Here is a 10812-nt window from a genome sequence, read left to right on the forward strand (position 1 = left end):
TGGATTAAACCCACGCTCATTTGAATCACTTCATGGAATTTATCACGAGTGATTGTGAGACGATAATATCGTATAATCTTTAAACCGAGATATATGAGTTGTTGTTTACGAGTTGATTGTGCATTGATAATGCATAAACGCATCCGTAACTTGATGTTATAAAACATGTTGTTGTGTATGATTTGATGAGTAAATAGTACAAGCATATAAGTCAAAGTTTATCTGTTCCTTTTATCCTAGGAGGGTAAAAGCGATATCTTGGGCCCCTCGATGATTTTGTGTTGAATTATGTGCCGGGCCCGACAGGAATGAATTGATGTGTTCAATTAAGTTCTATGTCAAACAAATCAGAAGCCGGGAAACACACTGTTGGACATTGAGAATGATTATGTTCCATGTCATTGTCCACACGATATCTTGCAGAACGGAGGATGATATGATCCCTTTTCTAAAGGACGCGTCATTGACTAGGTTAGAGATCGACACCGGCTTTTGAGAGCTACGATTGCTAATCGAATTTTGAAGTGACATTGGTAGTTATAGTTATTAGACTTATCCAAGTGGATTAGGTGTCTAAGCCCATAACTATAATTGGGATGTACTTGACCCGATAGTAGCATGGTCCTTTTGGAACATCGGGTTGTCACAAATAAAGGAGTTTTATTTATGAGTAAAGTTTACTATCTTGTGCCAATTGTTTACTATTGTTTCATTTTGCATGTTTTGACTTCCTGAATAAAAGGATTATTCAAATTATCCACAGTCGATCATACTTTAGGAGTAAGTTATGAGGTTAGATTGTCATGAATTGGTTTGTAGATTGTCTAAGTGTTTAGACATAGCAAAGGTTTGCTGCAACGTTCATGAGTGCTCTTGAAATAAGATTTGAGTATTGGATTAAACCCATGCTCATTTGAATCACTTCATGGAATTTATCACGAGTGATTGTGAGACGATAATATCATATAATCTTTAAACCGAGATATATGAGTTGTTGTTTACGAGTTGATTGTGCATTGATAATGCATAAACGCATCCGTAACTTGATGTTATAAAACGTGTTGTTGTGTATGATTTGATGAGTAAATAGTACAAGCATATAAGTCAAAGTTTATCTGTTCCTTTTATCCTAGGAGGGTAAAAGCGATATCTTGGGCCCTCGATGATTTTGTGTTGAATTATGTGTCGGGCCCGGTCAGGAATGAATTGATGTGTTCAATTAAGTTCTATGTCAAACAAATCAGAAGCCGGGAAACAAACTGTTGGACATTGAGAATGATTATGTTCCATGTCATTGTCCACACGATATCTTGCAGAACGGAGGATTATATGATCCCTTGTCTAAAGGACGCGTCATTGACTAGGTTAGAGTTCGACACCGGCTTTTGAGAGCTACAATTGCTAATCAAATTTTGAAGTGACATTGGCAGTTATAGTTATTAGAGTTATCCAAGTGGGAGACTGTTGGATTAGGTGTCTAAGCCCATAACTATAATTGGGATGTACTAGACCCGATAGTAGCATGGTCCTTTTGGGTTGCCTTCACCATAGCAATATGATAGGATGAATTATGTAGACAGAGGTTAATTAATGATTTGTTAATATATTATAAGAACAATATATTAATTGAGAAATCGTATTATTTAATTAGTATTGATCAGAAATTAATTTGGAATTAATTTAGTGATCAAAAGAGACTGATTAAAAGAACGGGGACCGATGTAAATCAGTAATAGTTGTAGTTTGGGCTAATGGACCCTATTGATAGAGGGTGGACGAAATCTCTATGAGAGTCCATAAAGATTTCGTCCATGGCCTGTCATGTGGGGGTCTATGGACTGCTTAGGGCCTAAGCATGGGAATTAGGGTTTCCAGTTGAAAACCCTAGCAGCAACTCAGCTATATAAGGAACCCCAAGGCTCCTAAAACCGCCCACTTGAATCGATAGAGAACCCTAGCTGATTTTAGAGCCTCCCTCACCTATCTCATATTCTTCCATTGCTACTTGGTTTTTGTGACTCCATTAGAGGTGCAACAATTGAGGCACTAAGCTCTTAAAGGTTATGATCTACAAGCTACAAGAAAAGGTATTCTTCTAACTATGTTTAAGTCATCAATTTCGAAAATTGTATGCTAGATTAGGGTTTATGCTTTGGATAATAATTTGCATGTATAACTTGAGAAAAACCTAGATCTAAAGTATTAGGGTTGCATGTGCACCATAGGAATGTTGTAGTGCTCAAAACCCATCAATAACAAGTATGAGTATTTGAGGAACTACTCTCATGTTTGGGCTCTGGCTGACTATACACATCGCATCTTCCTGTAAAATCAAGGTTAAGTCAAGGTCCACATTCCCAATCTCAAGCCAACAATCAAACAAGAACATGACAAGAGTCCGATTCCATGTCCCTAACCCAACCCTTTTATTCTAAATTTGTTTTCAAACGTTTTATGAAAATTCTCAAATCCTAGTTTAAGTTTAGATTCACACAAGTGTTCCTCCAAATCCCTCAAACTAGGGCTCTGATAACAACTTGTAACGTCCCATTTTGACAAAAAAATCATTTTTATTAGGGTAAAACTTCACAATTATAAATCCAATAAAAGAAAGCCATTTATTCCAAATTACATTTTGTCTAAAATCAGAGTAATATAATAAACGCGGATTCCACAATTCTTCAAATGAGTGTGTACAGTCACGCCTTCACCTTCCCACGATCACCTAAAGAACCTGAAAACATAAACAACTGGGCAAGAACAAAGCGTAGTGAGTTCCCCTAAAATACCGCCCACAACAGAACATATACAAGCATGCATATTGGGTCCACAGTCATCAAACTGGAGTACATCGGGTATGTTGACCTGCCACCTCAACCTACCCGTTCTTCCCGAGCCTCCATGCCTACGGTTTACAGCTGGCTCTAAGGAATGCATAGCCATATGTATCCAGAGGTGAGATAGACACCCGGGCAGATGATCCAACTCTAGGGCCACAACAAAACAAGGAACATGCAAGAAAGCCTAGATCAAGAGTGCTGAGTCTATCCTATGTGGCTACATACAGCCCGTAGGATATCCCTCTACTAAATGATAGCCAAAACTAGTGGGTCGGCATTGGTGCCTTCAACCCACAGGTACATTGAGGAAAATCACCTGAAAGGAAGAACCCATAAACATTGTGACGCGCTTCCTTTTCTACACTGCTTGCTCCCACGAGCCCTCTAGCATCAAAACCTAGAAGAATCATAATCAACATCCCAAATCCTTCAATTTTGACCCAAATTCAAACTGGTCAAAAAGTCAACGGTCAACGGCCCCTCATGACATAACAATCTATTGGTCACGTCGTGAGCCACTAAAAGACAAAATAGTCACAACCTTCGATCCTCATGACGTGACAAGCATAGTCTAATTTCGTGAGAAATGTTTGAATGACATTTTGATGAATAAAACCCCTTAATCCATTAAGCCACTATCAACCTCCACCAGATTGCTTCCGATCACCCCAAGAACCATAAAAATTGATACTTTAAGGTCTTGCATGACCAATGCAAGACTTGAGCTCAAATTAGGGCATTTATGAAGAAAAGGAGGTCAGAACCTCAATCATAAGCTCAAACATCACCCAAAATTCAGATCCACCACATATAATCATCAAGGGACTCTAAAGACCCATAAAGTTGCTAACTTTATGGAGTCCTAACACTCTAACTCATATAACCATGGATAATCATGCATAAAAACTAAGATCTAAAAACAAGGAACTATAAACTTTGAATCGTGGTTACTTACAAAGGTCCAAAGATGTTGCTAAAAGATGCAAATGAAGCTTCCAAACTGGATCTATGCTCCAAATGTGATCCTTTCTTCTTCAAGCCACCACAACACCACCAAAAACTCAAGAATCACAAAGAGAGGCTAGGGTTAGGGTTTTCTATGTTTGAAGATGAAGGATGATGGTAATGAACCCTAGAAATGAGTTAAGGTGGATTAAATATGAAGGAAACCCTAAAAGATCATGGGTTTGGGCTGCAACAGTTCTCATGTCATGAGCACTTATGTATCACGTCGTGAGCTCATTTGAATCCGAACTTTCCTTTAATCACTTGTCACTTCGTGACCTCTCTATGGCCACATCATGACACCCAGTTTTACCCAAAAACCATGCCTTTGACTCCTTGATTCCCTAAACCAATCCATTCTAGAAACTAGGTGTTACAAATCCCCCAACATCAGCACATTAACAATGATGGTATATCTGGAAGTCAAGTAAAGATTCATCTTTAATTCCAAAAAAATAATCACAAAATATTAACCTTCAACATAATTTATTTAGCTCATAGTATATAGAAAGGGTCATATATTACCCATAAAGAGAAGTTAGCTATTCATTTGTATCATCTATTGTTATCATAACTAAAGCAAAATCCAAGAGAAGAGTATAATATATACCTAAGAAGAGCAAAGTAAAATTTCTCCAAAAGAGGAGAATCGACCCGAAATATTGAGGTAGATAGGGTTTTCTCCATATGGTTTGCGGAAAAACAAGTTCAAATCCTATAAAGAAGACTGACTACCGATTCCAGAGAGGACGTCGGTGATAACTCCCTCCCACCGGTCGTTGTTGTAGCATGCATCAACCCAATCACCTCATAGCATTCCAGGTATGTTAAATGCAACTATATGGTGTCGTAATTCGAGTTACAAGGACAAAATTGTGATTAGAAAAGTAGATGAGCCAAAAAAAGGTAGAGGGGAATTGGAGGATTAGATGAACGAAAAAGCAGTTTTTGGAATAATGTAGTTGTGGTCGATTGGTACGCATCTGAGAGGACGCAAAATTGAGGAAGTGAAGTTTGTGATGGTGGTGGATAGCCGGTTTAAGAGTAGGGTTCAAAACTTTTTTCATTTATGAGGAGGGGCCAAAACAGCCAAAATCACAAACAATTATGGCCAGAGTATCAAATCCAAAAAACTTAGTATACATATGGGAATTATATATATATATATATATATATATATATATATATATATATATATATATATATATATATATATATATATATATATATATATATATATATATATATATATATATATATATATATAAACTAGCCGTTTACCCGCGCCAAGCGACATGTATAGGTAGTTTTTCATAAATTAGTTTTTAGAGGGGAAGTTATTTTCTAGGGAATAGTTTTCATGAATAGATAATCCTCATTGAAGTATTGTTTATAGATAAGTCTTTGTTCATAATGAGGGCGTAAGATATAAACTTGTCCATGTGATATCCTTCTAGGCAATGACACGTAAAGTTTCCATGTAAAACATTATCAACCTAATATGGATATTAAAATTTAGGAACCAATCCAATTACAATTGTATATTTGATGCTTAACAATCAATTTTAATTGGATTTATATGTTTTAATAGAGACACCTAATTAAATTTATTGTTTGAAGACTCCGCCATTAACTTTTATGTAAATGACGATATAATGGATTAACTTTTTTTTGAAAATATGATAAGGTTAAGGGTTAATTTGAAAAGTTCAACAAATTTATCTAAAAAAACATTTATAATGACCATCCAAATATATATTTGTTTAATACATGCATCATTTGATATTTGTTTTTTAAATAAGACTATTAATGTAATAATAATAAAAAATTGTGACATTAGACAAGCAAATTATTTTAAACAACACCATAAAAAAATTGATACGATTATTTCTAATTAATATAATCCAACTATGTCCAAAACATGCCTATATTCACCCATTTATAACCTTTCAGTTTTAACTTTTATGTAAATAAGGGTAATATGTAATTACAAATCAGACACATAAATAAATCACAAAACTTATTGTCTTGAAAAATAAAAAATACAACCATAAAACAAATTTGAGAAAAGAAAAAGGACACTTATTGCATAACATAAACTCTAATTTGGTTAATGCCTTTTTTTCCTGCAACTCTAAGGGTACTTTTGACCAACCAACTGTAGATAAACACCTATGATTTCGTAATAGATATAACGTTGTTTTGTTTTCATTCAGCCCAAATTTAATTTAAAGTTGAATGCAATATATAGCAATACACTTGCATGCAATTGTGTATTACAACATCCTACTTCTATTTATTTATGAGTTGTTAGTGTCTAACTTTATAACCCCATGTGCAGCCTCCTAGTCTTCAACATTTATAACCCTATGAGATTCAATTGAACAGCCTTTGTATTTCCTTAATTACTTCATATCAATGAATCTGGAAAAAAAGGGGAATTTGACCCAGTAGGAACCTAAACAATATGAATGCTGTTTATAACTGTGACCTCATGTTCAAGAATCCTCTGACCACCCATTTATAAACCTGAGTTAGCAAAGAATAAATTTTAGCATCCATAGTACATGACAGGAAATTTTATCTTATAAATTAGTAAGTATCCATAGTTCATGAGAGATTCCTCTCACCATTCACATGATTTTTTACTTCTAGTTATAAGTGATCCTTTGACCTAATCTTGGACTTCATATTATTTTTGGGTCTATTTTCAGCAACCAAATGGCTCGACTCCAACAACATTAGTATTTGTGTTCTCTGCAAAGTATATACTGACATTGATACACAACATTATTGAGTTGTTCACAAAAAATAACCCAATTACCTTGTTTGTATGTTTTTTTTCTCATAATAGTCTTCATCGGATGTTTCTGGTATCATTTTTTCATCAAGATTGCTCCTAGCCCCACCCCACCCCACCCCACCGCTTCCTATCTATCCTGTTATAAAAAAAGTTAAAAACTAGCAAACGAACCAAAACTGTAAAAGAAACAAAGTTGAAAAAGGAATATGACAGGGGAAAATGCAACGTATATTCTAAAAGCATCTCTTCTTTCCTTTTTGTGTATGGCTATCTCAAACCAATATTCTACCATATAATAGAGCACAACACTATCAAGCATGGATCTTTTAACTTTAAGGCATTCAAAGAAATGCTAAAAAAACATATGCACACAACAAAAGTAAATAAAGCAAGACCTAGAAATCATAAAACCGAAACACCATATAACTTACTCAAGTTTGTACTAAAGCATTATCATCATAAATGAAACCAAAAAAATCAAAATGATGAAGAAAACATAGATAAATTTTGACACTAAAAGCATACATCGGTTTAGGGCTAGAAAATAACTTACTTAGTCTTGGGGATGCCTTCTAGTCAAAATCCATATGATGTTTACCTTCAAAAAGTGTTGAAACCATAAGAAATTATAGATGATTTCCTATACAAATTAGATATATTGAATAAACAATATTTTTATATAATAAACAACCCAAATTTGAGAAAAGCAAAAGAAAAGCATGCATACAAAAAAAACAAAATAACAAAAATCCAGTGACTCAGTTAAAGAAAAGAGTCGAGAAACACATCATATACCTGAAATCGCTATGAAGAAGCATAAAGTCCATTTCCACTGTATTTCCTACAATAAATACATCAATCGAAGTAAACAGATGCAGAAAATATATATTTTATTTCTACATGGATAGCGGTGTGTGGTGGTGAAGGTAACCAGTTAGGGAAGAGATAAGGAGAAGAGAGGAGGCGGTGGTTATGTTAGCTGCTGAAGGAGATGGATTATAAGTTGAGGCAGAGATATAGCATTACTTCCAACTACACTAACACCTGTTATAGGAACACATGCAATAATCAATAAAATTAGGTACCAGAAATGCCCCTTTCATGATATTTCTTATACAATCATGTTTTAAAATGCTGTAAATAGTATAAAGTAAAGTAGGATGCTATAATAATAAAAAAAACGGAGGTAAATTACTATCAACGGTAAATTATTAGTATACTTTATAATTCTAATCACATAGATTTAAAAAAGAGAGTAAGTTACATGAGATTGGAGCTTCTGCCCATCAAAAGTTTCTATTAAATCTTCTATCGAAGCTACTTGATGCTGCCAACATACACATTAAAAGGTAGGATTTTAGTTCAACCAATATGTAAAAAGAACAACATCAGTGGAATTCAACGATAAACGATCTGGCAGGATATGGTGGTACTATTCATGTGCCTTATAGCTCACTATCACCTGCCATAACATCCAATTATGGTATATACTTTTCTACAATAAAAAAGTCCAATCAATATACCATGTTTTTTTTACTGTGGAATTTAACAAATGCAAACATACACAACCATTCATACATACACATAAATACACTCACATAACTATTCATAGCCACAGATGCACATAGATGCAGACATCCACAACCATTCACACTCATACAGTTCGATACACTCACACAACCGTACACAGTCACATATACACGAACCTGCTTGACAAATATTTCATCCTTAAGTAACAGATTTTTTCATCCTTCAAAATACCAAACCATCCCAATCAGCATTTGGACCATTCTAGAACATTGTAAGCTAGCTCCTACCACTTGTTAATCACACACACACACACATACACATCTGCCAGATTTGAGCATAACAAACTGTTTGTAGGTGCAGTTCTTTGGTCTTTTATAGATTTGACAATTTATCATAACATTATTTGGAAGTGATTATAGTAAAAAACAAATAGATATTTTACAAAAATAACCTTTTCATCAAATGAAAAAATTGTGAACTTGAATAGAGTCAAGAACTAAACATAACTTTCCTGTAGGACCAAGGATACACGCTCTCCTTGAGTTTGTGGGACGAATAAGGGTACATTAACTGCAAATATAAACACAAGGATTGTTAACGAATGATAACAAAATCATTGGCCATAGATCAATATAAACACTAATTTTGGTTTTTGGTTTTTTTTACCTGTTTCGGTTTTAACCCACCTGGTTCTGCTGAATATTATTCTCTTGGTTGAAAATAGATGTAAACCATCACCAAGACCAACATATGCCAATGGGTAGCTGTGTCAACCACAAAGTTTGGCTTTTTATGGTTTTTCCAGCATTGTGCCTTCCATTGTCAAAAACCTATGTAAATCGTAGAATCATCAAGATCGCAGAAAGGATAGACCAAAAATCGTGAAATCATGAAAGATAGAGAGATAGAAAGATGAGCAATGAGGGAAATTCATAAAAGCAATATTTGACAAAAACAATCAAAACTAAGAGCGAGAGAGCAGATAGAAAGCTACAAACATTAAGAACTCACTTGTATAAAATTGAGAAAGTTGAACCATGCGTCCATGATAGAGCAAACTTGTGTAGCTATGGTCGATTGAAATTGCCCTGATTTCATGTAATCCTATAACTGTGACGAATCATTAGCCACAAAATAAACCCTAAATCCATAAGAAAAAAACTCATGAAGAAGAAGCAAGAATAAAACCATTTAAGTAAAGAAAAAAACCCATTTCTTAACCACACACCATTAAATAGGGAGGTAGATGATTGTACCAAATCAAAAAAACAAAACCCTAAATCGAGGTGGTGCAATGTTATTCAAGAGAGATACAAAGATAGATAGGAAGGAACAAAAGAGAGTGTTTTGGTTTGTTGCTTGCCGAGGATAGCGAGATGGTGGTGGAGGTAGTAGCCGATGATGGTGGTGTAGGTGATAGTCGATGGCAGCGTTTCATTTGTAGAAGGAAAGAGAGAGATGGTCAGCACCATTGAAATGGAGAATTAAAGTGGAGGTGGGGGACAGTTATATAAATGGTGAAGATTAACAGAGGTATAGTATTATATGGCGGAAGAAAGTGCGACATAGGGGGAAGCTTGTTGGACAGGATTGGCGATGGGGGTGATGGCTATTTGAATTAGTCTTCAGAATGAGTTTCCGATAATGGTGGAATGTTAACATATAAGCAGATATCTGGGGCTATGTTGTTGGACGGGATAGGGGTGGGATTGGGTCAAACGAAGCAATGTTATTTTTCTTTGACTTTTTCAACCCTGAACCAAAATAAGATTCATCATTTTCAATGCATAAAGTTATTGTACATATTGCATAACAGTTTATACCTCTTAAAATTCAAACATTTAGGGCTAAATGCTTAATTAAGGTATATATATATATATATATATATATATATATATATATATATATATATATATATATATATATATATATATATATATATATATATATATATAGGGTTAAGTTCAAATGAGAACACTATTTAATGTGAGAACGTGAGAACAGTACTTTATGGTACTATTCTACTATGAATTTAATATGTATAGTATTGTACTAATTATAATATGAATATATTCAATTTTATATTGCTATTCTACTATAAAATTTATATATATATATATATATATATATATATATATATATATATATATGTAGTAATTTAGTAAATTCTAATGTGAATGTTAAATATGTGATTGTTGATATATTCGGTGATAAATAATGTCATAAAGTTGTACATACAAAATTTTAATGTGAATATTAATGTGTGATTGTTCGTATATTTGTTGATAAATAATGTCATATCGTTGTATATACAAAATTCATATTAAAATAGTAACATAAAGTAGTGTTCTCACGTTCTCACATTAAATAGTGTTCTCATTTTAACTTAACCCTATATATATATATATATATATATATATATATATATATATATATATATATATATATATATATAAGTTTAATTGAGAAAATAAAAAAAAATTGAGAATGGTGGAATGATTGTCAGCCAATCATTTAATTTTGCCACAAAAATGCTCTGGCGTACCGGTACGACTGAGGATGAGTAATATTCATATATGAATATAAACGTAAGTGTATTCATATATGATTCCACCACCTCCCCTCCGCCACCAA

The 10812-nt window shown here is 33.9% G+C and overlaps 1 long non-coding RNA gene across 4 annotated transcripts; it reads right to left on the reverse strand.

The window, feature by feature from the left end:
* Nucleotides 1–5829: 5829 nt before the first annotated feature.
* LOC145118988 (uncharacterized) lies at nucleotides 5830–9813 on the reverse strand. Of its 4 annotated transcripts, XR_013713580.1 has the most exons (10): nucleotides 9407–9813; nucleotides 9190–9319; nucleotides 8845–9008; nucleotides 7913–8748; nucleotides 7580–7692; nucleotides 7444–7489; nucleotides 7202–7246; nucleotides 6670–6784; nucleotides 6476–6602; nucleotides 5830–6374 (listed from the first exon to the last, which is right to left on the reverse strand). It is a non-coding gene; the product is annotated as an uncharacterized LOC145118988 (long non-coding RNA). The 4 variants fall into 4 exon arrangements; XR_013713579.1 differs by having other exon boundaries at nucleotides 7444–7692; nucleotides 9190–9288; XR_013713581.1 differs by having other exon boundaries at nucleotides 7444–7692; nucleotides 8865–9008.
* Between the last annotated feature and the right edge of the window lie 999 nt (nucleotides 9814–10812).

Source organism: Lactuca virosa, chromosome 6 (genome assembly GCF_052849685.1).
Source record: "Lactuca virosa cultivar CGN04683 chromosome 6, Lactuca_virosa_CGN04683_v6, whole genome shotgun sequence".
NCBI lineage: Eukaryota > Viridiplantae > Streptophyta > Magnoliopsida > Asterales > Asteraceae > Lactuca > Lactuca virosa.